Raw genomic sequence first — 24126 nt, 5'->3', positions numbered from 1 at the left:
CAGAAGGTACTCCGTGTGCATTCCGTTTCCGTATGTCTGTATTTCCGTTCCGCAAAAAAATAGAACATATCCTAATATTGTCCGCATTACGGACAAGGATAGGGCTGTTCTATTAGGGGCCAGCTGTTCTGTTACACAAAATACGGAATGCACACTGATGTCATCCGTATGTTTTGCGGATCAGTTTTTTGCGGACTGCAAAATACATACGGTCGTGTGCATGAGGCCTTAGGAAAAGAAACCTATTCACAGAAAACGGTTTTGTGGGTCAGTGAAGAGCAGGGTACTGGTTTAGCTGGGTAAGGCCTCTTGTACACAACCATATGTATTTTACGGAACAGCTGGCCCGTCATAGAACAGTACTGTCCTTGTCCATAATGCAGACAATAATAAGACATGTTCATGTTCTATTATTTTGCGGAAAGGAAATGGAAAGCACACGTAGCAACTTCAGTTTGTTTTTTTGTGTGGACCCATTGAAGTGAATGGTTCCACTTAAGGTCCGTCCCAAAAAGGCGGAAAGAAAATACGTTTGTGTGCATGAGCCCTAAGATTCAGGGGTGCACCGAGCCTTTCTGCTGCCTGAGGCAAAATATGAAATGGTGCCCCCCACCACCTCCACCCTAATGCCAATTTCTTAACCTAACCACTTCCCTCCAGCCCTACTGTTAAATACATACTTGAAAAACATTACATACAGAGCTACAAAACATACAGGGTAATACAGCGCCACATACGGACCTTCCCAATACTATACTGCAGAAACAGATAATCCCCCTTCCGCTGCTCCCTTCTTACCCCTACCTGGTGCTGCCTGAGGCATTCGCCTCACCTCATTGGTGGTGTACCCCTTGTAAGATGCCACCAACATGACACTGGTCTGAAATTTCAGCAACAGCGAAAGAGCTGCCCGAAGTCAAACAGACAGAGGAAACTTTTCTCCCTTACACTCTTGATGTAGGATCTTGAGGTCATGTAAAGTCTATGGCCAGCTTCAAACCATTTTTGGTTGGATATGATTTTTTGGTTTTAGTATCCAAGCAGTAAGAGATTCCATAGACATCATCAATAGAAAACCCAAAGGCACAAGCAGCAAATTCCTAGTCGCTTCGGCTACCTGGCTCCGAAAATGAGACCAACCGTTTCCGAGTCTACGGGCGTCTAATTGTGCAACACAAACACTGGACCAAACAGCCAACAAAGAATTTGCAGACTCCTTAAATAGTGAACAACAGGACTGTGTCGTGTCACTTCAATTACACGACAGATATTTCCCCTCAACCATCCCATTCATGTTATTGCACGGGCAACTGTGTTCGTGTGACACTGCCGCATTCCACCGACACCAAGTAACAATGATGCCTTGTTTACATGGCAGGGGAAATGGTGGAAACTAGGGGTTATAACCCTTGCTTTCCAAGACCGAGGCATCCAAGATGACCTTTTGTATTTTATCTAGTGGTAACAACATGGTCTCTCCAAAATTGCAACACGTACACAAATTAAAGAACCTGGTGTCCCCACCATGGACCGCTTCATTATTGCCCCTTTGGGTTGTAGGGTCTCAGGAAACAACTACACATCACAGTAAGATCCAAGTTATCACTGCAAATTTCAGGTTTGAGTGGGAAATCGACTTTTTGTGAGGGCCCATATCACGGGACCAAAAGAGCCGTAGGAGATTGGTAATGTACCTAGTCCATTTTAGATTTCTTTGGTGTTCGACTGTGGAGCCGTTCATCCTGCTCCTTTTGCATACAGAATTTAGTATCAAAAAGCTGCCATCAGCCGTGCGTAATCTGCTTCCATTGTTTTCAATGGGACGGCGCACTGCTGGTAATGCAACTGCATTATATAGCGCTTTTTCCCTTCTTGGCCCAACTGCGGCCATAAGCTGCCGCCTCCCGTGCGGTGTTGTCGCAATTCATGCGATTCTCGTCTTCTTTGTGTGGTGCCAAATCAATTAGAAGTATAAGTAATGGCGCTCCATACTGCTTTCATAATGAGACCGGACACACAAGTTGGTTTCATGAAAGTATCTTCTCAAATTATTTGCGAAAGCAAACTACTGTCTGTAATCATGATCCGACAGGTTGGACTTTTTCGTCGCCTTTCAGCTGAAAAGATGCGGCATTAAAACTTCAAACTGCTGCGGTTCCGCGGCAAAATATCATTCTAATGCATAACAATTACCGTATGTGTTTTGGCTTTTCCGAAGCAGAAAGTTTCCATTCATTTCAGTGGGGGGTTAATCCTCATCAAAATTGACCAAATATTTTTCATCCTAACCCACGTGTAAAAATCCACACTGACATTGTATAGGCGCCCCTAACGTATGGCATGGTTGGCCACATTCGCAAGACAGGAACATTTTGAGGCCTCATACGTTTTGCAGATCTGAATAACACGGTTACCAGCCGAATGCATGCCGCCATTTCTTTTCCAACTCCTGTAGAAACGTTCTATCCTTGTCCGCAAAACGGACAAGTATAGGACACGTTCTATCTTTTTCGCAGGGCCACATATTGGACATAAGGACATTAGACAAAAAAAATAAATTCGGATCAGATGCGGACAGGACATACGGTCATGTGCATGAGACCTTAGCAGTTAGTCACAGAAACCCAAATCCATATTGTTTTGCGGATCCGTGTGGCTGCTTTGCAAATTATAGAAGGTCCTATTCCTGTCCACATTGCAGACGACACAGTCCTTTCTATTGATGAGAGTGAGAAAAGGGTGTAAGGTATCCATACTATGCGAGAGCAGTTCTTTGTGGACAGAAATACGGAAACGACCGTGCGCATGAAGACTTAATGATAAAAAGTCTCAATAGCCCAGTCTTTTGCCCCTAGTCTTGTGAAATTCCACGTTATATTCCATTTCTATTATCAGATACCGGATTAAGAAAACATCACTTTTTATTTCAAAAATTTCTCCAAAAGTCTACACAAAGGGCCTAAAAAGTAATAAGATTAAAAAAAAAACATTAAAAACTATTTAAAAAGCCATGAGGACACCGGGTCCCCTTTCTATCACAGTGCATGGCTTCATAGTTAAAAAAAAGAGTCAAACCCTACAAGCCGAGGACAAACCCTGCGCAGAGCGATGAGGGGGATGGGGAGGAAAATTCTAAACAAAGATGAACTACAAGAGGAAGAGCTGCTGCAGAGACCCCGGCAGAGGTCACCTCCAACAAGACAAGGCGTCATACTATGAGTAATCCACCCGGCCTGTAACATAATACTCTAAGAAGGTAAAAACTGGAAATGCAACTAGAGTTATTACAAGGATTATAAAGGGTCAGAGTAATCAGAAAAAAGGCACAGCGCATCTCATGTCCAACCCATCGCCTGGCAACATAAATGCAACAATCCACAAAAAGTAAAAACTAAAATAAAATAAAAGTATAAAAGATCGCCCCAAAAAAAGACTACATTCCACTAACAGAGTCTAAGTTGGGACGTTACCAATATAAGATTCCCACCACATTTTACAGCACGTGACTGATCGCCGTGTGTACATCGAGTTATCTAATCTTACAAAAATCAATCTGGCCAATCTAAACAGTAATGCATCCAGAGACTAAACAAACCACAAATGACAAAGCAAAGAACACACAGCGAACCTATTCCTACAGAAAAAAAGCTGGCTATACACACTAGGCTAAAGGGACCTTTGCACGGGACCAAGAATCCCATTGATCGCTAACAAGCGATCTGGCGGTGTAAATGTACTGCCGATTAAGTCGTTCATCGGGTAATTGGATTGTTTGTGCAAACACAAAAATCCCCGTTTCCCAAAAGCAGATCGTGCTTCTGTAGAGCGAAGGCAGTAGCGATCACTGTTCCCCATTCTCTAGAGGAGATCACTGCATGTAAATGCAACGGTCTCCTCCACTAGCGACCAGCAGATTGTCGCGAAGGAACTCTTCCTTCCCGACAATCTGCTGTAATATGTGTAACAGGACCTTAAATTCAAATTTTTGGCAAAGCTAATCCGTCAGGCTGTTCCAGCAGAGAATAGTCATCGGGGTTCTCAGGCATAGCCTGATCGTGCCGGACACAGTCGGACCCCATTGGTAGAGATACGGCAGCTCCCCAGCATAAATGCCAGGATTCGGGCCAGACAAATACTGTTGCATGCAGGAATTTTTGTCTGCCCGAATCCTGGCATTTATCTTTAGTAGCGTCCAGATTCCAATATAGGCAATGGGGTCAGGCGGGCACGCGCCACTATTCGAGAACCCCGGATTAGCTTTGCTGCAAGTGTGAAAGTAGCATTAGATAGCTGTCAGCCCAACACTTCTTTAGCTCATGGCCAACTCTCCAAAACACATGCATGCTTGGCCGAGGGTGCATGTGTGTCGAAAGGTTAGCGGGGAGAAATCTGCTACCAGATTCCTGTTGAGCCGCTTGTCAAGCTGCACCCTGGGGTGTGTTGAAATCCAATTGATCCTTATTTCCCCCGTCAGGAGGGCCCGCTCCCTCCCCCAATACACATTAGATGGTCGCTTAGTTCAACCAAATTTATCTGAAGTGTGAAAGTCATTACACCATATAGTGAACGATGGGCACACATTTTCAGCGGGCAGTCTGGGTGTATGGGGAGTTCACAAGCAGTTTCTCCTCCGACATCATCTGTTGGGGAGGAGACTGATAGGGCAAACAAACGATCCCAAATGGTTTATGTCAGCGCCACATAATGTCTATTCACACTGAGCGATGATTGGTAGGATTAATAGAACGGGTAACGATTACCAAATAAAGGGGAGAGTCTGATCGCCTATAATATAAAATCGGACACACAGCGACTGAACATTATCTGCAAAACGGTAATCACTGACGGCACTGACGGCTGCTGGCAATATCTACAATACCGCAGGATGCACAAGATAACGGCCTCTACCTGTATATAGGCAACTTCAGAACAAGATCAAAACCTGCATGACAAACGCTGGCAATCACAATGCACAGTCTCAAAGGGGTCTTCTAGGAAACTTCATCAAAACCATCAGAGGCTCCGAGATCTGCTCTCGAAGACCAAAGCGCTATAAAATATTGCAAAAAAAGTGCTCGGTTATGAATCGTGCCCCGTTAAAAAGCATTTATCCCTCAACATCCACAGATGCAGCAGAGTTCAGCTGGTGACACAGCCATGTGTTTTCCTAGGAAAACCCTGCAGACAAAAAACATTCGACACCGTTTCCCCGACAAACAGATGTAGCAGAGCTGAAGTCGTCCTTTATCCGTTCCTTTTGTGTGCTGCAATAGCTTTGAGCAAAGAAATCTGAGCAGGTATAACGCCATGCTACAGAAACACTGTGACAGTAGTGCCCTATGACAAACTCAGTTCAGCTAAATGAGAAGTTTGCCAAAGGTCCTAACTCTGCTCCACGCTACTGATTCCTCCCACAGCAGAGCAGTCTTATTGTCCCATACATTCAATGAGAGGCTAACACACCCGGCACACGTCTCCGCCGCCCTACAGACTGTGCACGGACCCCCAGAGAAGGCAGCTCACCCATTGTGTAGCCCGGCGCACGCTTCCCCTCCTCGCCGTCCTCTTCCACATGCTGCTCAGCCCCAGCAGCCACACAAATGAGAAGCCTCCTCTCAATAGATGGATGTGTTGGCTGCCAGGCATGTGGGAGGATCACCAAGTTTCAGATGAAGATGAGACCGGCCATTTGGGGCGTGTTGTGGAAGCATTTTTTTTGGAACCTCCTACCTCCTTTTTTATCTGTTGGTATTTAGTCACACTAGACAACCCCTGGCTTGTGGGAACCTGCGGCTAGTGCTGACCCCCTGCCGCTGGAGCTGATTGCCTGAAGGCCATCACTAATGGGAGCCACGAATTTGCAAGTTAAAAACAAACCAAAAAGAAGCTACACAGGTAGCCGAGGCACAAAAGCGTGAACTGTCCCCACCCTGCCGGGAGAGGGAAAAGAGCTCATTTAATGCCTGGAAATGGGGAAGCATTCGGGGTGGGGGAGGGGGGGGGATTTCTCAGGATAGACCCCCTGGCAGCGAATCCAGATATCCGATATTATGAGACGATTACAACCGCACAAATTGATTTGATACAAATGGAATCTGTAAAAATTCAAGCTACGTCCGTATATAATTGAGAAAAAAAAAAAAACATAAAAAATTAGAAATTTTTAAAAAGTGAGAGAAGAGAAAACTAGTCCATCAAAGTGTCGCACAAAGTTTTCGGCAAATTGCAGAATTGAAAATTTGGGCTGGAATAGATTTTGTCGACCGGACCAGACGAATCAAACCCAAGTCGAATTTTGAGTGATTTGCTCATCTCTAAGGGCTCGTTCACATGAGCGGATACCGTGCGGGTAATCCGCTGCGTGAAAGAGCCAAGCCCCGCTCCGGACAGCAGAGACACGGAGCATTGACATGACTGATAACGCTCTTTGCCTCTCGGTGATCTTTTTACTACAAAATCACAGTGAGATAAAGAGCATTATCAGTCATGTTACTGCTCCGTGTCTCTGCTGTCCGGAACTGGGCTTGGCTCTCTTTCACGCAGCGGATTACCCGTACGGCATCCACTCGTGTGAAAGAGCCCCAATAGTATTTGATTTTTGTGATTTAAAGGGGTTGTCCCATCTCAGAAAATGAGGGGGCTTATCGCTAAGATATGCCCCCATTGTCTTATAGGTGCAGGTACCACTTCCGAGACCCGCCCCTATATAGAGAACAGATCCCCGAAAGCGGTGTAGAGGGCACTGCGCATGCACAGCCGCCCCTCCATTCATTTTCCATGGGGCTGCCAAAAATAGCGGAGCGCTGGCTTGGCTATTTCCGTCGGGCCCATAGAAGTTAATGGAAGCGGTGGCCGGTCATGCGCGGTGCGCTCCCTTTCACTTCTATGGGGAGAGCGCTCTGTGGTGGCCGGACCAGAGTCCTCCAGCCACCACCTTGCGGGGCTCCATTCCCTAAATAGATGTGGGTCCTAGCGGTGGGACTCGCACCTATAAGACAGTGGGGGCATATATTAGCAATATGTACTCAATGTCTAAGATGAGACAACCCCTTTAAGACTTTTGCAGAATTTCTGATAATTGGTGAATCTGATCGATGATTTGCTCATTTCGACTGACGTGATTGATGACGATCTGTGTACAGCGCTGAAAAATATGTTGGCGCCAAAACCCATCTAAATAATAAATCTCTAACTCACTCATCAATGACCGCAAACGGCACTTAAAAGGAGTTGTAGCAAGCCCCCTTTTCCTGGGTAAACCGGCAGACCCGGTGCTGGCCCCCAGCTCCTGTGCCGCTTCGTTTGGGTCCCTGGATGTAATCTATTGTTTTGATGCCGCTGCAGCCAATCGCTGGCCATAGCGCTGTCAAACTAGGAGTTTACAACCAGGGACCTAAGCAGAGGCCTGAGAGTGCAGGAGGCAGGTAAGTGTCCTTCCCTTGGCAGGTCTAGGAGGGAGGGGTGCTGCATTCATTCGGCTGTATCTACCTCGCATAGAAGCGAAGACACACGCACTGCCACCTCTCCATTCCTTCGCTGCCTGGAAGCAGCAGTCAACATGCGGGGGTTGGGGACATTTATTAGACATTTATGGCACATCCTGTCGAATACCATAATGTCTGAGATTGGAATACACCTTTAAGAGGAAGGGAAGAAACAAAAAGGAAAAAAAAAATTGCACAATAAATCAAGTTTCATGACCCACTTGCAGCTACCAGCTCCTTTGAAGCTATTGTCTTAAAGTGGTATTCCGGTTATTTCATGGTTTCCCCTATCCATTGGATAGGGGATAAATATCAGTTTGGTGGGGTTGGACTGCTGCATTGTGACCCTTACAGATCACAAGAACGGGTTCCCCTAAAAAAAAACTACAGGTTTCCATTCTCGTGACTGTTGAGGGTCCCTGCGATCAGACCCCAACCAATCTAATAGTTACCCCCCTTGAAATAACAGCAGTGCCCCTTTAAGGCCAAGAAACAAGGCAATTACTGTGAACAAATGCTTATTGGAACGTTCTTCTCCGATAATTGCTCCGATCCTCAGTCCATGTGAAGGGGCTTTTGGGCAAACTGATAAGTTGGGGTGGCTTGTATTCTTAATAAAAATCAGTGCCCGTTGCAATGTGAATTTCATGTATAGGTTTCACTGGAGCCGCACTAGGTGGCGCTACAGAAACAACATGGACGTACTGGTCAAAAAAGAACGACTCACACCCGTCAGTCAGAGCAACTGCTATATATTTGCTCTTGCGCAGCACGTCCTCGTATACCCTACTGGCGTACGTCTCTGAGATCACTCCCATCATGGAGGCGCTGACGGAAATCAACGGAACAGTTAATTACAGGGTAACGCTGGGATTGTCACAAAGGAAATGCTCAGAGGCAGGGAATGGAGATGCCACCTTTCATCACCTGGCACAGACTGCAGTCATAATGATGCCAGCGGGACAAATAGCTGCAGAGAAGGCAAACACACAGCTGGGCAGTGCCCTGTCAGTGTGGTCACTCACAGAACGGAGATCACTGAAAATGCCATTTACCTGAAGAGGATCAGCTGCAGTACCAGATACCAGCCATGGACAAGTGGGGGCGCTATTATCTGGAGAAATAGCAGACCAGATTTCTTCAAAAGTTCCTCACGTATGGATAATCATGTCCAACAGCTTGGGGCCTCATGCATACGACCGTATGTATCTTGTGGTCAATAAAATAGGGATGAGGTCTGTGTTACATCCGTTTTTATTAAAATAATTTGAGGAACCACCGACTTCAATGAGTTCATGGTCTGCATAGGATATGTTTTTGCGGAACAGACATATGTATGCGTAAAGATGGGGCTAATATGGGTAAAATTTTATGCCCTGCTCTGAACTGACGAGGGGCTAGAGCCCTGTAACAGTGCCGCCTACCCATGGGTCTCTGGTTTGGCGGATATGAGCTCATTTCCATATTCTTTCCCATGAAAAACTGCCTGAAAATAAATCTCCGAACAACCCCAAGTCCCCAGCACCCTCCTGACCCCCAGACTACTACTCAGCAATGCTATGCTGCCCCCACAGGCGATACGTGAGAATTGCAGTGATCATTTCAGTGCAGAAAGATACCGTAACCATTTTTCTTTACTAATTATAATCTTCAATACAAATCCTATAAATAGTAGAATGTTGAGGTGGGCAAATATATGCGTCACGCTGAAACCAATCCAGTAATGTACTTTATTTACGCTCTATTTTATATCAGTTTGTCATGCGGGCGTTTCTGCCTCAGCCAAAACGATGGGCTTTCTTATTATAAACTATAGACGGGGTGCCCCCCCCCCCACAGGGAAAGAAGAGAGCCCCCCCCCCCCCCCCCACACACAGGGAAAGAAGAGCCCCCCCCCCCCCCCACAGGGAAAGAAGAGCCCCCCACAGGGAAAGAAGGGCCTTGGAACATGACAAGGGGAAATAGCAAAGTCAGACAAGGAAGGATGGATATTTGGCGTGGCTCTTTTCACTGGTCACGTTCCAAGGCTGGTTAAAAAAATAAAGCTTTGACTCATAAGCAGCCACTGTTAAAAGGAGGCGCTAGTGAGCTGGTTCCCTTTGTCTGGAGCTACTTCTTTTCATAAGTTCTCTTGGTTTCTCATGCAGCACTGCTAAAAAGTCTCCATACACAACTGGTCTCTTTAAAAGGGCTTTCAGATAACTTGTGATCTCTCTTCCGTATAGGTCATCCGTATCTGATCTGTGGGGGTCCGACACCCGGGACCCCCGCTGAGAAGGCACTGGGGTTCTCAGTAGCACCTCATCCTTCTCTCAGCTTTCCCTAGGGCGAGGGGTGGGCAACCTGCAGCACTCCAGCTGTTCTGAAACTACAACTCCCAGCTTCTTAACAACAGCTGGAGTGCCACAGGTTGCCCACCCTTGTGGCCTAGGCCATGTGGCATCATGTTCATCAGTTACATGGCCTAGGCACAGCTCAGCTCCATCGAAGTGAATAGGGCTGGGCTGCAATACCAAGCACAACCACTATACAATGGATGGCGCTGTGCTATTGAGAGCGCTGATTTCAATATGCCCAATCCTTCTGTTTTTGGGGAGATAAGCCGGCCTCCAGGTGTCTTGACAGAAGTTTTCTCCCCTCTTCTGCATTCACAAAACATGCAAGCTTGTCTGAGCATGCATGTTTATTGGGGGGGAAATCAGAAGAGACAGCCCATCTGCCTGCTCTTCTACCATCACCTTGGGTCCAGATCGCAACAGATTGTGCACCATAGCGAGGACATATACCTTCAAACACACCCTGCAAGAATGTGGCCAATGGGAGCAGCCATGCCCCAGCATGGGAAGATAGGAGATGGCCTCCTGGGAAAGGACAGACACTTCATACTCTACGCAGTGTGATGACCCCATTTTGCTTGCCAAGCAGGGCGTGTATGCCGAGAAGCCATACAATGACGTGCAGTCATTCATTGTCTTCCTCAGGAGGTACAAGTACAGGCCTGTGCAGGACTTCACCTTCACCAATCTGCATATGAACACAATACGTCCTGTGCGAGGCTTCCTCCGCTCCCATCCCACGAGATCAGGTGTCCAGGTTCACACACAAAAGCAGCACTCCCATCATGCTGGGAGAAATCAGACTCTCACCACATTAACCATGTCACCGTATGCCACCGAGAGGGTATTAAAAGGGTTTTCTCATCATAACTACCCACAGTATAGATGGTAAGTATCTGATCAGTCGGTACAAATGCTGATCATGAGAACGGGGGCATTACCAAGTCCAGCGAGTAAATAGAGCGGCGATCATGCATGCTGCCACTCTCCATTCATCTCTATGGTAAGCAGAGTACAGCGCTGGGCAGTCTCCAGCAGTCTCATGCGTGACCGTCACTTCCTACAATCGAAAGAGTCAGCAATCCCTGTGCTCATAATGAGTGGGGTTCGTGGCAGTCTGACCTCCACCGATCAACCATCCTATGGTCAGGTACAGGGGCGTAACTACCATGGCGGCAGACCATGCGACTGCTATGGGCCTCAGGGCAAGAGAGGGCACAGTCTTGCGCCTCATGCAGACGCCCGTGGAGCGTATGGCGTCATTGGTTGCTAAGACGCCGTGCGTTCCTGCACTGCCAGTCCGGTATCTCATGGACTGTGTTCCACGGATGTCTGCATGAGGCTTTAGTTGGGATTATCGCCTCTTCTACTGGAGGTGACTTGGTCAGGACTCTACCCTCTAAAGGAACCACGTTGAGCAAATGAGGCAGTGGTAAAATGGTCCAAGGGTCATTGAAAAGGGTTTAGGCAATAACCCTTCTGTCCTGTGGGGGGGGCCTGGTTTGATCCTTGTTATGGGGCCTTTACTTCTCTATGTACGCCACTGGTCAGGTAGTAAGTTATGTTGGGGAATCCCCTTTCAGCCTCATGCAAATGAATTACGGATGCGCAAAATACAGATACCGTTCGCATTCTTTAAAAGACCCACTAATTTCAATGGATCCGTGGTCCGCCTTTTGCGGCCAAGTATAGGACATCCTATATCTTTCTGAGGAACAAACATATGTGCTTTCCACATCCAAACATCCACCCTGCAAAAAGATAGAATTTGTCCGCAAAATGAGGACCATGGACCTATTGAACTCAATGGGTCTGCACAAAAAAAAATAAAAAAAAAATGCAGACGGCACAAACTACAATTTGTGGGCCACAAAACAATTGCGGTCATGTGCATGAGGATTTAAGAAGGATTTCCAGGAGTTAAAAGGGTTTTCCGAGATTTTAATACTGATAGGTCATTGGTATCGGATCAGTAGCGTTCCGTTTGAGAAGGCAGCGGCGCTACTGTGAGCGCTTTTCTCATTACCAAGCACAGCGCCGTACATCGTATAGTGGTTGTCCTTGGTATTTCAGATAAGCCCCATTCACTTCAATGGGGCTGAGCTGCACCTGGGCCATGTGACCAATGAACGTGACGTCACTGGTCTAGGGAAAGCCGAGAGAAGGCCGAAGCACTACTGCGAGTGGAGGTCCCAGGTGTCGGACCCCTAACCGATCAGATACTGATGACCAATCCGGAGGACAGGTCATCAGTATTATAGTCTTGGAAAACCCCTTGGAAAAGTCTATCCTTAGAATAATCGGTGGCGGTCTTACTCCCAGCACTCAGGCGAGTGCAGCAGCCTCTTCATAGTATGCCATACATTCCTCACTCCACATTGTTGCTGCGAGAGAGAGAAAGCACTTTACATTCAGGACTCTCGGAAACCATTTTGCTTAAAGTATCCCAAAAATAGGCCATTCAAGTAAATGTTCACCACTGAATGCCTTTTTATAAGTTTAGTAACTTTCCACACACCCTTTTTATACTTCCTGATCCTGGGTTACAGAATGTGTTATAGACCAGAGCTGCATTCTTAACTCTATAGGCTTCAGAGCTGAAACCTTCTCACCTATTCCAGAATCTATGAAAAATTCTGATGTAGACCCAGGTACAAGGCAGAGGTCTCATCACCACTAGCAGCCAGCGAGACAGCTACCTGCTTTCAGACTCCTTCTGCTCCCTAGTACCATGGGAGCAGAGAATTTGTTCAGCTTTGGGGCCCGTTTTAGGCTACTTTCACACTAGCGTTTCTATTTTCCGAAATTGAGATCCGTCATAGGGTCTCAATACTGGAAAAAAAAACCACTTCAGTTTTGTCCCTATTCATTGTCAATGGGGACAAAACATAACTGAACGGAACGCTCCAAAATGCCTTCTGTGCCGTTCTCATACCAAAGAGCAAACCGCAGCATGCATCCGTCCTGGGATGCGGAACAAGACGGATCCGTCATGACCCACAATGCAAGTCCGTTTTCTCTGACACAATAGAAAACGGATCCGTCCTACATTGACTTTCAATGGAGTTCATGACGGATGCGTCTTGGCTATGTTACAGATAATACAACCGGATCCATGCATAACGGATGCAGATAGTAGTATTATCAGTAACGGAAGTGTTTTTGTTGAACCCTGCCGGATCCAGCAAGAACGCTAGTGTGAGAGTACCCTAAAGCTACGGACATACCTGCATGAGCCTTTTATAAGTAGTCGAATTTACCGAGGTCTGCAGTGAAGGACTCGCTTGATCACAACAGACTGCCAAAAATTTTATTTTCTTTGTGGGATATTGGGAATTACTGGCCAGGAGGGGCGCTCATCATCACCCCCAGAAGAGGCCAAATTCCTGACGACCACTGGATCAGGTAAAGATACGGCCCGGAGGCCGGAGTGCGTAGTACCGCAACCAAAACTAGAAAATAATGGGATCGACCAGGCGTAGAAGCGAGACCCTGACCCCACTAATCAGTAGGTGAAATCAAGGGTACAATCAACTGGGCGAGGAATGAAGGAGTGTAATCTCACAGGTAACGAGAGAAGGGGAAAACTGCACAGTGTAGACAAGCCCCTGTCTGAAGGTACAGAAAAAGCAGGGGGTGGCTGAAGGGGAAAGATTCCGGCAGTGACTGACTGTATACACTTTCACATACACTGCACATGCAACACCATTTGTGTGCATTTGCATTCTCCACTATTTGGGCCTCTCTCGTTTTATTTGTGTCAGTCTTAACTGCAGGTCTGAGTTCTATTCAATTTGTATTCATTTTATTTCCTTCACTGGACAGAGCAGCGTCCTGGAACGCAGTGCTTTTATGCAAGCAACAGTGCCACCAATATCACCACCATCATTACTTCCAAATTATGGAGAGGGGAAAAAAAAAAAAACAGCGCCACCTAGTGACAGACAAAACATATAATAACCAACCACTGTATACATTAAAAAATAAGATCGCAGAGCCTGTAAATGGTATATTAATTCTCAAAGAAAATTTATGCATTAAAACACAGGATAAAAAAAATATATAAAAAAAAATTCTCAAATACAGATCCCTTGGACTATGCAGAAAAAATGGTAAATGAAGGATGTTTTACACCATAAAAAGGCAAAGTTAGGTAGAAAAGCTTAGCAGGCCATTCCGTATGGCAGCCATGATAGGGTGTTTTTTTTTTTCTGGGTTTTCTCAAAAACAGTTGATACGACTTAGGCTCCGTTCACACAATCATTATAAGGTCCTGTCACTTTCAATGGCAGGAACAGTGCCACAGGCAGAGCTATTTTTGCCAGCAAAACGACCGACACCTTCACAAGCCCAGGCGCACCGCCTGCACAGCAGATCCGCCACCGCGTCATGGCTTGCAAGGAGAAAGAAAGCCACAATGCAAATGTGAACAGAGACCAATGACCATAAAAAGACACAGACATGTTGTCCATAGCAACCGAAACTCATTTTCTTCAGGACTGTTGAATGAAAATGAAAACTGAGCACCTATGGGTTGCTATGAGCAACATGGCCACTTTGTGTTCCAGGGTTTTCATACATCAGGCCCATGGGGGTGGGGGGGGGGGGGGGGGTTCTGGATCAATTTAAAATAGATGTTTTTACTGCCCACAGGAACCAGAGTTCAGCTTTTATTTCATATTCTGCTCCTGAAAAACCAATGCTGCATTGTTGTTGTTTGCTATGGGAAACAAAGTACTTTAAAGGGGGGTTTCCAGATTCAGGGGGAAACGGGACAAACCCAGGATCCGCCTGAAGTAAAAGACAGGTAAGTACTTACCTGCCAGATCCCGCATCAATTTATTTACAGTGATGTCATGTCAACAACACGTCTGTTGCGGCCAACCACTGGACTTAGCGGTGCACCCAACGAGGCCAGTGATTGACTGCAGCGGCCACATACTGTTAGGCCTCATGCACACGACCGTTGTGTGCACCCGTGGCCGTTGTGCCGTTTTCCGTTTTTTTCTGCGGCTCCATTGACTTTCAATGGGGCCGTAGAAAACTCGGCTTGTGCACCGTTTTTACACCGCGCCCGTGACCCGTGTTTCGAGGCCGTGAAAAAAATATAACCTGTCCTATTTTTTTCACGGCCAACGGTTCACGGGCCCATTCAAGTCAATGGGTCCGTGAAAGAACACGGATGCACACAAGATTGGCATCCGTGTCCGTGATCCGTGGCCGTAGGTTGCTTTCATACAGACGGATCCGAAGATCCGTCTGCATAAAAGCTTTTTCTGATCTAAGTTTTCACTTCGTGAAAACTCATTTCCGACAGTATATTCTAACACAGAAGCGTTCCCATGGTGATGGGGACGCTTCAGGTTAGAATATACTGAAATATACTGAAAAGCAATGCGCCGCACAGACCTTTCACTTACCAGTAGGAGGAGCTACCGGCCGGTCACAGACATTGCAGCTCTTCAGGTAAGTATGAAGCTTCTACAAATTGCTAAGCTACCATGGCAACCGGGACTGCAGTAGCGTCCCGGTTGCCATGGTTACCGATCGGAGCCCCAGCGATTACACTGGGACTCCGATCGGTACTCACCACTGCCAATGATAGGGGGGCGATTTTAATTAGGAGGGGGAGGGAGGGGAGAGGGCCCACTGGCCACCAACGAGTTATCTACAGCGGACGGAGGGGGGGCCCACTGGACACCAATGAGTTATCTATAGCGGACGGAGGGGGGGCCCACTGGCCACCAACGAGTTAACTACAGGGGAGGGAGGGGGGGCCCACTGGACACCAACGAGTTTACTACAGGGGAGGGAGGGGGGGGAGGGAGGGGGGGGGGCGGCCGCACTGGCCACCAATGAGTTAACTACAGGGGAGGGAGGGGGGCGGCCGCACTGGCCACCAATGAGTTAAAAACAGGGGGGGGGGGGTCTGCCCCCTGCTGCCTGGCAGCACCTGCCAGGCAGCAGGGGGCAGTCATGTACACAGTTTTTCAGTATATTCTAACCTGAAGCGTCCCCATCACCATGGGAACGCCTCTGTGTTAGAATATACTGTCGGATCTGATTTTCACGATGTAGCTCATATCCGACAGTATATTCTAACATAGAGGCGTTCCCATGGTGATGGGGACGCTTCAAGTTAAAATATACCATCGGATTGGAGAAAACTCCAATCCGATGGTATAAAAGAACTCCAGACTTTACATTGAAAGTCAATGGGGACGGATCCGTTTGAAATGGCACCATATTGTGTCAACTTCAAACGGATCCGTCCCTATTGACTTGCATTGTAATTCAGGACGGATCCGTTTGGCTCCGCACGGCCAGGCGGACGCCAAAACGACTTTTTTTTCATGTCCGTGGATCCTCCAAAAATCAAGGAAGACCCACGGACGAAAAAACGGTCACGGATCACGGACCCACGGACCCAGTTTTTGCGGGCCGTGAAAAAAAACTGTCGTGTGCATGAGGCCTTAATGTGATGTCACTGCTGCAGCCAGATATTTAGAGCTTGGTAGGGAGAACAGGATCAGCAGCACAGGATCCGACAGGCAAGTACTTAAAGGGGTTATCCAATCCCTATAATGACCCACAGAATGCCCGGGCCCCTCCTCTAGAGCATTCGTACCTGCTCCCTGGCACCCGTGTCCCTCCGGATACCTGCGCGACCGCCGCTACATTTCCCCATTGTGCGGATCAAAACCTCTGGCGACGGGGGGAATGGGTGTAGCGAACAGCAGGCCACAATGGTGACCAGCCTCATTAGCATCGCGAGTGACCCTGGGGAGACTGGTCACCGTCGCGGCCTGCTATTGGCTTGGTCCCCCATCACCGGAGGTTTAGATCCATGCGACGGGGAGATGCAGCGGGGGCCGTGCAGGGATGCGGAGGGGATCTGGGGTCATTATAGGGATTGGATAACCCCTTTAACTGTTCTTTATTTCAGGCGGATCCCTGTAGTTGTCAGTTTAATTATTGAAACCGGAAATCCCCTTTAAGGATGGTTTATTGCAGGGGTGCACAACCTTTTCTGGTTGGGGGCCATATTGTCAACCTGAACCAATTCCAAGGGCCAAAAATAAACTTTAAAGGGGTATTATCAAGTGAAATACTATATTTATGGCATATTGAACATACAGTATATATCATAATGTCTAGTTACACTTCTAGTACTCCCATCTAATGGGACAATACATGAAAGATTCATGTGAGCAGCCACAAGACATAGACATACATGTCTGCTACCAGACGGCTGGGGGCCGCATAGAATGGTATTGAGGGCCGCATGTGGCCCCCAGGACGCAGGTTGTGCACCCCTGGTTTAATGCATTATGGTAGATGTATCAAAACTGGTGTAAAAGAAAACTGGCTTAGTTACCCAGAGCAACCAATCAGATTCATCCTTTAAATTTTCCAAATGAGCTGTGAAAAATCCAAGGATCAAGTTCATTGGTTGCTACTGACAACTAAGCCAATTTTCCTCTACATCAGTTTTAATAAATCTCCCCCATAGTCTTTTCTTTGTCATTTTTGTCGTGCATCCGGATGTTACTTTAGAGTGAATTATGAAATTCACAACAATTTAAGGTGTTTTTTTGCATCGCATTTTTAGCGCTTTTGACAAAAACGTTGAATTCTCTTGGTATGGCTATTTTTGGCATCTAAATGACTAATGCAATGATGGAAACCCAACAGGACCCATCATAAGACCATCCGTTTAGTCGGGGACTGCTGGTGTCTTCACCTACAGGGGAGCATAAAAATAGAAATTTTGACAGAAGTGTGAAAAGAGGCAAAAACTGAGCCAATGTTGCTCTATTCTCTGCTGTATCTTTTTGTGGAGGCGTAAACGCCAGTTAGGTGACATTACTGCTTATGGCTTCCGACTTGCTATGTGGTTGTTTGTCTGGACGATTGATCCTTTTGTATCGTCATGGTAAAATAAAGCGTTAGGGGTGTTGATAGATCGTCCCGGGCTTTCGACACCTGTTGATACATATAATGCTTTACCCTGCCGTACCTCGCTCTAGAGCTGCATCATCCAGCAGTCACCTAGCAACCGGAAGATTGTTCTGCGCTTTATGCACCAAAATAACTACGGAACAAAATGTGCCGTTTCATTTGTTTGCTAGTTCTCGGTCTATTTGAGGATTTCACCAGACTGAATTAACTAGTTAGGTACTTCAGACGAGTCTCTGAGAGCCATACTGCAGTGCGCCACTTGACACGGGTCATACCGCCAGGAGAGATGCTTCACACGAGTAGACATTCAGAATTGAAACTTCTGCCATGGGGAGGGGTAAAAGCTTAATAGAAGAGCAGTGGAAAGTGGGTCTACCTCAACCACTTGAAGTAAAAAAGTAGAGCGCTGCTCATCCTTCGAGTAAGAGGTCATCTGGTCAAGCCATCAAGAGGCTCAAATCCAGATAAGAAAACAGGGTTATTAGGTTTTCTATGGGTTCCCCTCAGGTATTGGGAATCACGGAAAAGAAACTAGTTAAAACTGGTTTTGGTCTTCAAAGGTTAACATAGTGTAGCCTTCAGCAGAACAGCACATTTATGAGCTCTGCTCCGTCCTGATATCATCTGGATGAAGCTACAATGATGCTTCAGTTCTCTAGATCTAAAGTAGGCATACAACTTGTGTGTCCGACAATGATATCGTCTTATATGCGTACACACTCGGCCAAGCGGGCACGTGTCCTTGACAGAGGGGACAATAAAGCTGGCCATACACATCAGCTGAACCCCCTGATTTCAGTGGGGTCTACTGACTTTTCCCTGATGTCAGACATTAGGGAAGATAAGGAACCAGCCAATTGGATTTAAAGTGCTGATTCTTTTGCTCTTGGGAGATAGGCCACTGTCTAAAGGACTGGCGGTGGCTTTTTCTTCCTACTGGGAACACAATGCTTACTCGGCTAAGCAGGCAGGTGTATGAAGAGATCGGGAGTGATCGCTTTCGAACAGGCGCTTGGCCAACAACTATCTAGGAAAACGGCTGGCCTAAGCTGCTAACAGACACAGGTCATCTCCAGTGAGAACACTGGAACAGAGATGTTCAAATCCAAAATGCCCAACTCTAGTTTCCCCTAGACATCTGCAATTGGGAGGAGAGTCAGGAAACCCCCATACAAATTAGATGGTGGTTGGTCCTGCCAAAATCCTAATAGAACTGTAGCACTAAAAATGTATGTGCAGTAGTTTATCTCAATCTAGGTGACAACTGAGTAGATATATGGGTGGGGAGTCAATAGGTACAGAAGAATGAAGAGATGAGGTGGCCAAATATGTTAGATAGAAGATTGATTGTTGATCGGCAGTTGAACAAATGATCATTTATTGAAGGAACATTTCGCAGACATGGTCATACATGCATCAGTCCATATTGGCCTTTACAGTTGTACAGACTGGCCATACATGTTTGAGGAAACTGGGCAATGGACGAATGGTCTTTCTAGGAATGTCTTTTGTCGACAAACAATCTTTTCAACAAACAAATTTCATATGACTAGTGGACAAAAATTCCAAGCACAGCCGACTTCTGCTCAGATGATGATGATGGTCTTGTCATCAGTCAGCGAAAACAATCATTTGTTGTTAAATTCCACCCGACAAGCAATTGTTTTGGTTGAAACTATCCATGTTGATCAACTTTAGACTAATGCGCATGGCCACCTTCAGGTGGTAGCTTGACTGACCAGATGATTAGGCGGAAAATTAGATGCAAAGCCTTTTTGATTCTTCTCATCTCGACAGAAGCAAAAGGACTAGAGTAATTGTTAGTAATATCAAAAATTTTGCTGAATTGCAATTACTTTTTGTTATGCGATAGTGACATATTAGAGGTTTTGACCAGTGGGGGTACGAACGCCAAGTCCCCCACCACCGCTGATGAAGACGGAAGATAGCCTCATGGACTTTCTATTGAGGACATCTTAAAGAGGACCTTTCACTACTCTACAAACGAAAAACTAACTATACCTGTGGGCAGAGCGGCGCCCAGGGGTCCCCCTGCACTTACTAGGCTATGAGCTGTGCGCTGCGATTGGCCAGCAGTGCAGCAAGGGACACGCCTCCTACAAGAAAACAGTCAGAGGGAGCGCAGACACCGGAGCCTATACCGGGCGAACGGAGCGGCGCCCAGACTTACTAGTAAGTGCAGGGGGACCCCTGGGCGCCGCTCTGCCCACAGGTATAGTTAGTTTTTCGTTTGTAGAGTAGTGAAAGGTCCTCTTTAAAAGGGGTTGTCTCACTTCAGCAAATAGCATTTATCATGTAGAAAAAGTTAGTACAAGCTACTTACTAATGTATTGTTATTATCCATATTGCTTCCTTTGCTGACTGGATTCATTTTTCCATCACATTATACACTGCTTGTTTTCATGGTTACAGACCACCCTACAGTCAGTGGTGGTCGTGCTTGCACATTATAGGAAAATTTATCAGCCTCTCTGGTGGCCGGGACCATGGGAGAACAGATAGGCTGGTGCTTTTTCCTATAGTGTGCAAGCATGACCACCACTGATTAATTGCAGGGTGGTCGTAACCATGGAAACGAGCAGTGTATAATGTGATGAGAGCTTCTAACCTCTTCTGTGGGGGTCTCCACACCCAGACCCCCACTGATCAATCACTTGATAGGTCACTAGGAATTTCAAAAGTTTTTAAAAACTGTTGTTACTCTTTAAAATTTAACCTGACAATCCTTTCTTCTCCCACCCACAGCTGACCCGCACCGCACATAGGAAACTGCCGACAGTTAATATTGTTATCAGTGGGACCTAACTAAAAATCCATGAAGGAAAAAATAAAAAAAATGAATATCATGTTTATCTTATAAAAGAAAAAAAACACTTGAATCTATCACAGTCAAGGACAAACTAACGTATTTTCTTTCCATGTCCCTTCCGGTTTTTTTTGCGGACTGTATGCGGAACCATTCATTTCAATGGGTCCACACAAAAAAACGAAGTTACTCCTGTGTGCATTCCGTTACCGTACGTCCGTATTACCGTTTTGCAAAAAAACAGAACTTGTCCTGTTTTTGCCCGCATTACGGACAAGGATAGTACTGTTCTATCAGGGGCCAGCTGTTCTGTTCCGTAAAATACGGAGTGCACATGGACGTCCTCCGTATTTTTTGCGTATCAGTTTTTTGCGGACCACAAAATACATACGGTTGTGTGCATGAGCCCTAAGGCTCATTGAATTGGTCCTGCGCCGCATACGGCGGTCCGCCACACGTTCATGTGCATGAGCCTTCACTGACGGAAATAACTGAAGTGTGAACTCAGCCTCCGTCGTCCACAGCAAATCAGATTACACCTTACATTTTTAAGAGCTCCTTTGGAAAATGAAAGGTTAAATCTGATTGGTTGATATGGGTAAAGGCTCTTTCACACCTGCGTTATTGTCTTCCGGCATAGAGTTCCGTCGTCGGGGCTCTATGCCGGAAGAATCCTGATCAGTTTTATCCTAATGCATTCTGAATGGAGTGAAATCCGTTCAGGATGCATCAGGATGTCTACAGTTCCGGAACGGAACGTTTTTTGGCCGGAGAAAATACCGCAGCATGCTGCGCTTTTTGCTCCGGCCAAAAAAACTGAAGACTTGCCGCAAGGCCGGATCCGGAATGAATGCCCATTGAAAGGCATTGATCCGGATCCAGCCTTAAGCTAAACGTCATTTTGGCGCATTGCCGGATACGACGTTTAGCTTTTTTAGAGTGGTTACCATGGCTGCCGGGACGCTAAAGTCCCGGCAGCCATGGTAAAGTGTAGCGAGGAGCGGGGGAGCAGCATACTTAACAGTCCGTGCGGCTCCCGGGGCGCTCCAGAGTGACGTCAGGGCGCCCCAGGCGCATGGATGACGTAGATCGCATGGCACGTCATCCATGCGCATGGGGCGCTCTGACGTCACTCTGGAGCGCCCCGGGAGCCGCAGCGGACATGTAAGTATAGCTGCTCCCCCGCTCCTACTATGGCTACCAGACTTATGGCTCCTGGCTGCCATAGTAACACTGAAAGCATTTTGAAGACTGATCAGTCTTCAAATGCTTTCAGTACACTTGCGTTTTTCCGGATTCCGGCGTGTAATTCCGGCAAGTGGAGTACACGCCGGACCCGGACAACGCAAGTGTGAAAGAGGCCTAAGCCAGTTTTCCTGTACACCAGTTTTTTATAAAGTCTTGATTAGATATTTCAAAAACATTCTGGGCATAATGAAGACAATCGAGGTCAGCGTTCCGACACTTTTCACAGCGGCCTGTTTAGATAGGTAACTTCTGCCCACAGTCGCCTGCAATTGTGTGCTTGCTTCTGTTTTTCGAATCCTGACCTCGGACTACCTTTTGGATCTGACACGGCTTGCCGACTTTTGCCTATTGTTGTATCATTTGGTTTTGACTGCTTGGAATTTTGAGTTGTCTCTTGCCTAGGTTTTGTCATCCCTCTCCTGGTTTTGATCTTAGCTAGTTTTCTGGTTTCTGTGTTGAACTTCTGGTTTAGTTTTTGGTATTTAGGTCCCATGCACCAGCAGTGTACGTCGCCCAGTTGGAGGTCACCATTTAGGGCAAATTGTACAAGTAGGCAGGGACAGTGGTGGGGCAGAGACTAGGGGGTGCACTGATCCCGACCTATATGACACCATGGACCAGAAGATCTCGGAAAGAGGCTGGAATGGAGCGGCGGGGAACTGATGTGTATGATTTGTACTAGGTACAACATGTTCCTCGAAGATTTTAAAGGCTGTACAATTCGAGTAAAGAAATAGCACATGTTAAAGCATCGCCTCACATGTTTCCCAGAGAACATTGCAAAATGTCTCCCTAACTTATGTCTGCTCTTAAAGGAAATGTGTAATATACACAACCAGTGATGGCCAGTTCGCAGTGTTCGGGCTGCCATCTTGACACACCCGGCCAGCGATGCACAGGTAAGCCCTTACCTGTGCCACGAGCCAGTCTAAAATCAAATGCAGTCACCAGGAGCAGGCAGTTCCAAGAACAGCCCGGTAAAGGCCCCCGGCGACTGTTCACAGGCACAGGTAAGGGCTTACCTGTGCATCGCCGGCCGGGTGAGTCAAGATGGCAGCCCGCATGTGTTCGCAGGCGAACACTGCGAACAGGCCATCACTGTACACAACCTAGGACCACTTTATCCGTAATCATTTCCTTTAACAGGTCTCATAAGGACACTAAGGGCTCATGCACACAAACGCATTTTCTTTTCTTTTTTTATGCTGACCGTATGCGGAATCATTCATTTCAATGGGTCCGCGAAAAAAAAAAAATAGAACATGTCCTATTATTGTCCACATTATGGACAAGGGTAGGACTGTTATATTAGGGGCCAGCTGTTCTGTTCCACAAAATAAGGAATGCACAAGGACATCATCCATATTTTTGGCGGACCGCAAAATACATACGGTTGCGTGCATGAGCCCTAATTAAAAGCAAGCTCAGACTAGCCAAGTAACCTTGTGGGTGTGGGTTTACAAACAGAATTTCTGAGCGGATTTTCGTGCTTTTTTGCACTAATCTTTTAGGCCTTTTTCACATGAGCGATACGGATTGTGTCAGTATCTGATCAGGAAAAAAAAACTGATGGTTTTGCACGCAAGTACAATCAGTTTTTACTGCGAATGTGTTCAGTGTCTGTTTTTTCTGTCTGGATTGTACTGAGATGCGTTTTTTTGCATGCGTTTTTCATGCGTGTGAACAAAAAAACTTTAGAATCTGCATGTCTCCTGTTTTTCACACAAGCCCCATTCACTTCTATGGAGACAGGGCTGCGTGAAAAACACACAATATGCTGCGATCTTTCCTGAACGCAAAGATTAGGTGCGAGAAACGCACAGACCCATTGAAACAAATGGGTCCGGATTCAGTCGGGATGCTACGCATTCACTACATGCCTAGCATCCGGGATGGAAAACTCGCTTGCCCTTGTAGATTTTGTTGCGGATCTGCCCCGATCTCACCCTTTGCACTACAAAGTGTGGTAAAATCCACACTAAAAAAATCAGAAGAAACAATTGACATGCTGCTAATTAAAAAATCCACACAGCAGGTCAATTTCCACACTAAAAATGGAAATAACGTCCTGTTCACATATGCACTTTGGTTTCAGAGCTTCCATTAGGGAAGCACAACAATGAAAATACCAGACGTAAGGAGCACTTTACCAGATGAAATATTGTAGCATGCTGCGGTATTTTTAAAGAATCTGAGATAAAGGCGTCTAATGGTGTGAAAATATTTCCAATAGATTTCAATGTAAAGAGCAAATAAAGGAGCGGTCTTA

The 24126-nt window shown here is 46.5% G+C and overlaps 1 protein-coding gene across 4 annotated transcripts in view; it reads right to left on the bottom strand.

The window, feature by feature from the left end:
- Positions 1–24126, bottom strand: part of TIAM1 (TIAM Rac1 associated GEF 1) — a 216092-nt gene that overhangs the window by 167550 nt on the left and 24416 nt on the right. For 2 of the 4 annotated variants that reach the window (XM_044284403.1, XM_044284406.1), the window contains exon 1: positions 5524–5653. The exons of the other annotated variants lie outside the window; for them this stretch is intronic. The gene's annotated coding sequence lies outside the window, so the exon portion shown is untranslated. Of the gene's footprint in view, positions 1–5523; positions 5654–24126 lie in introns of those variants that run through there. 4 annotated transcript variants of the gene reach the window in all.

This window comes from Bufo gargarizans, chromosome 3 (assembly GCF_014858855.1).
Source record: "Bufo gargarizans isolate SCDJY-AF-19 chromosome 3, ASM1485885v1, whole genome shotgun sequence".
Classification (NCBI taxonomy): domain Eukaryota; kingdom Metazoa; phylum Chordata; class Amphibia; order Anura; family Bufonidae; genus Bufo; species Bufo gargarizans.
This window is presented reverse-complemented; position numbering and strand designations above follow the sequence as displayed.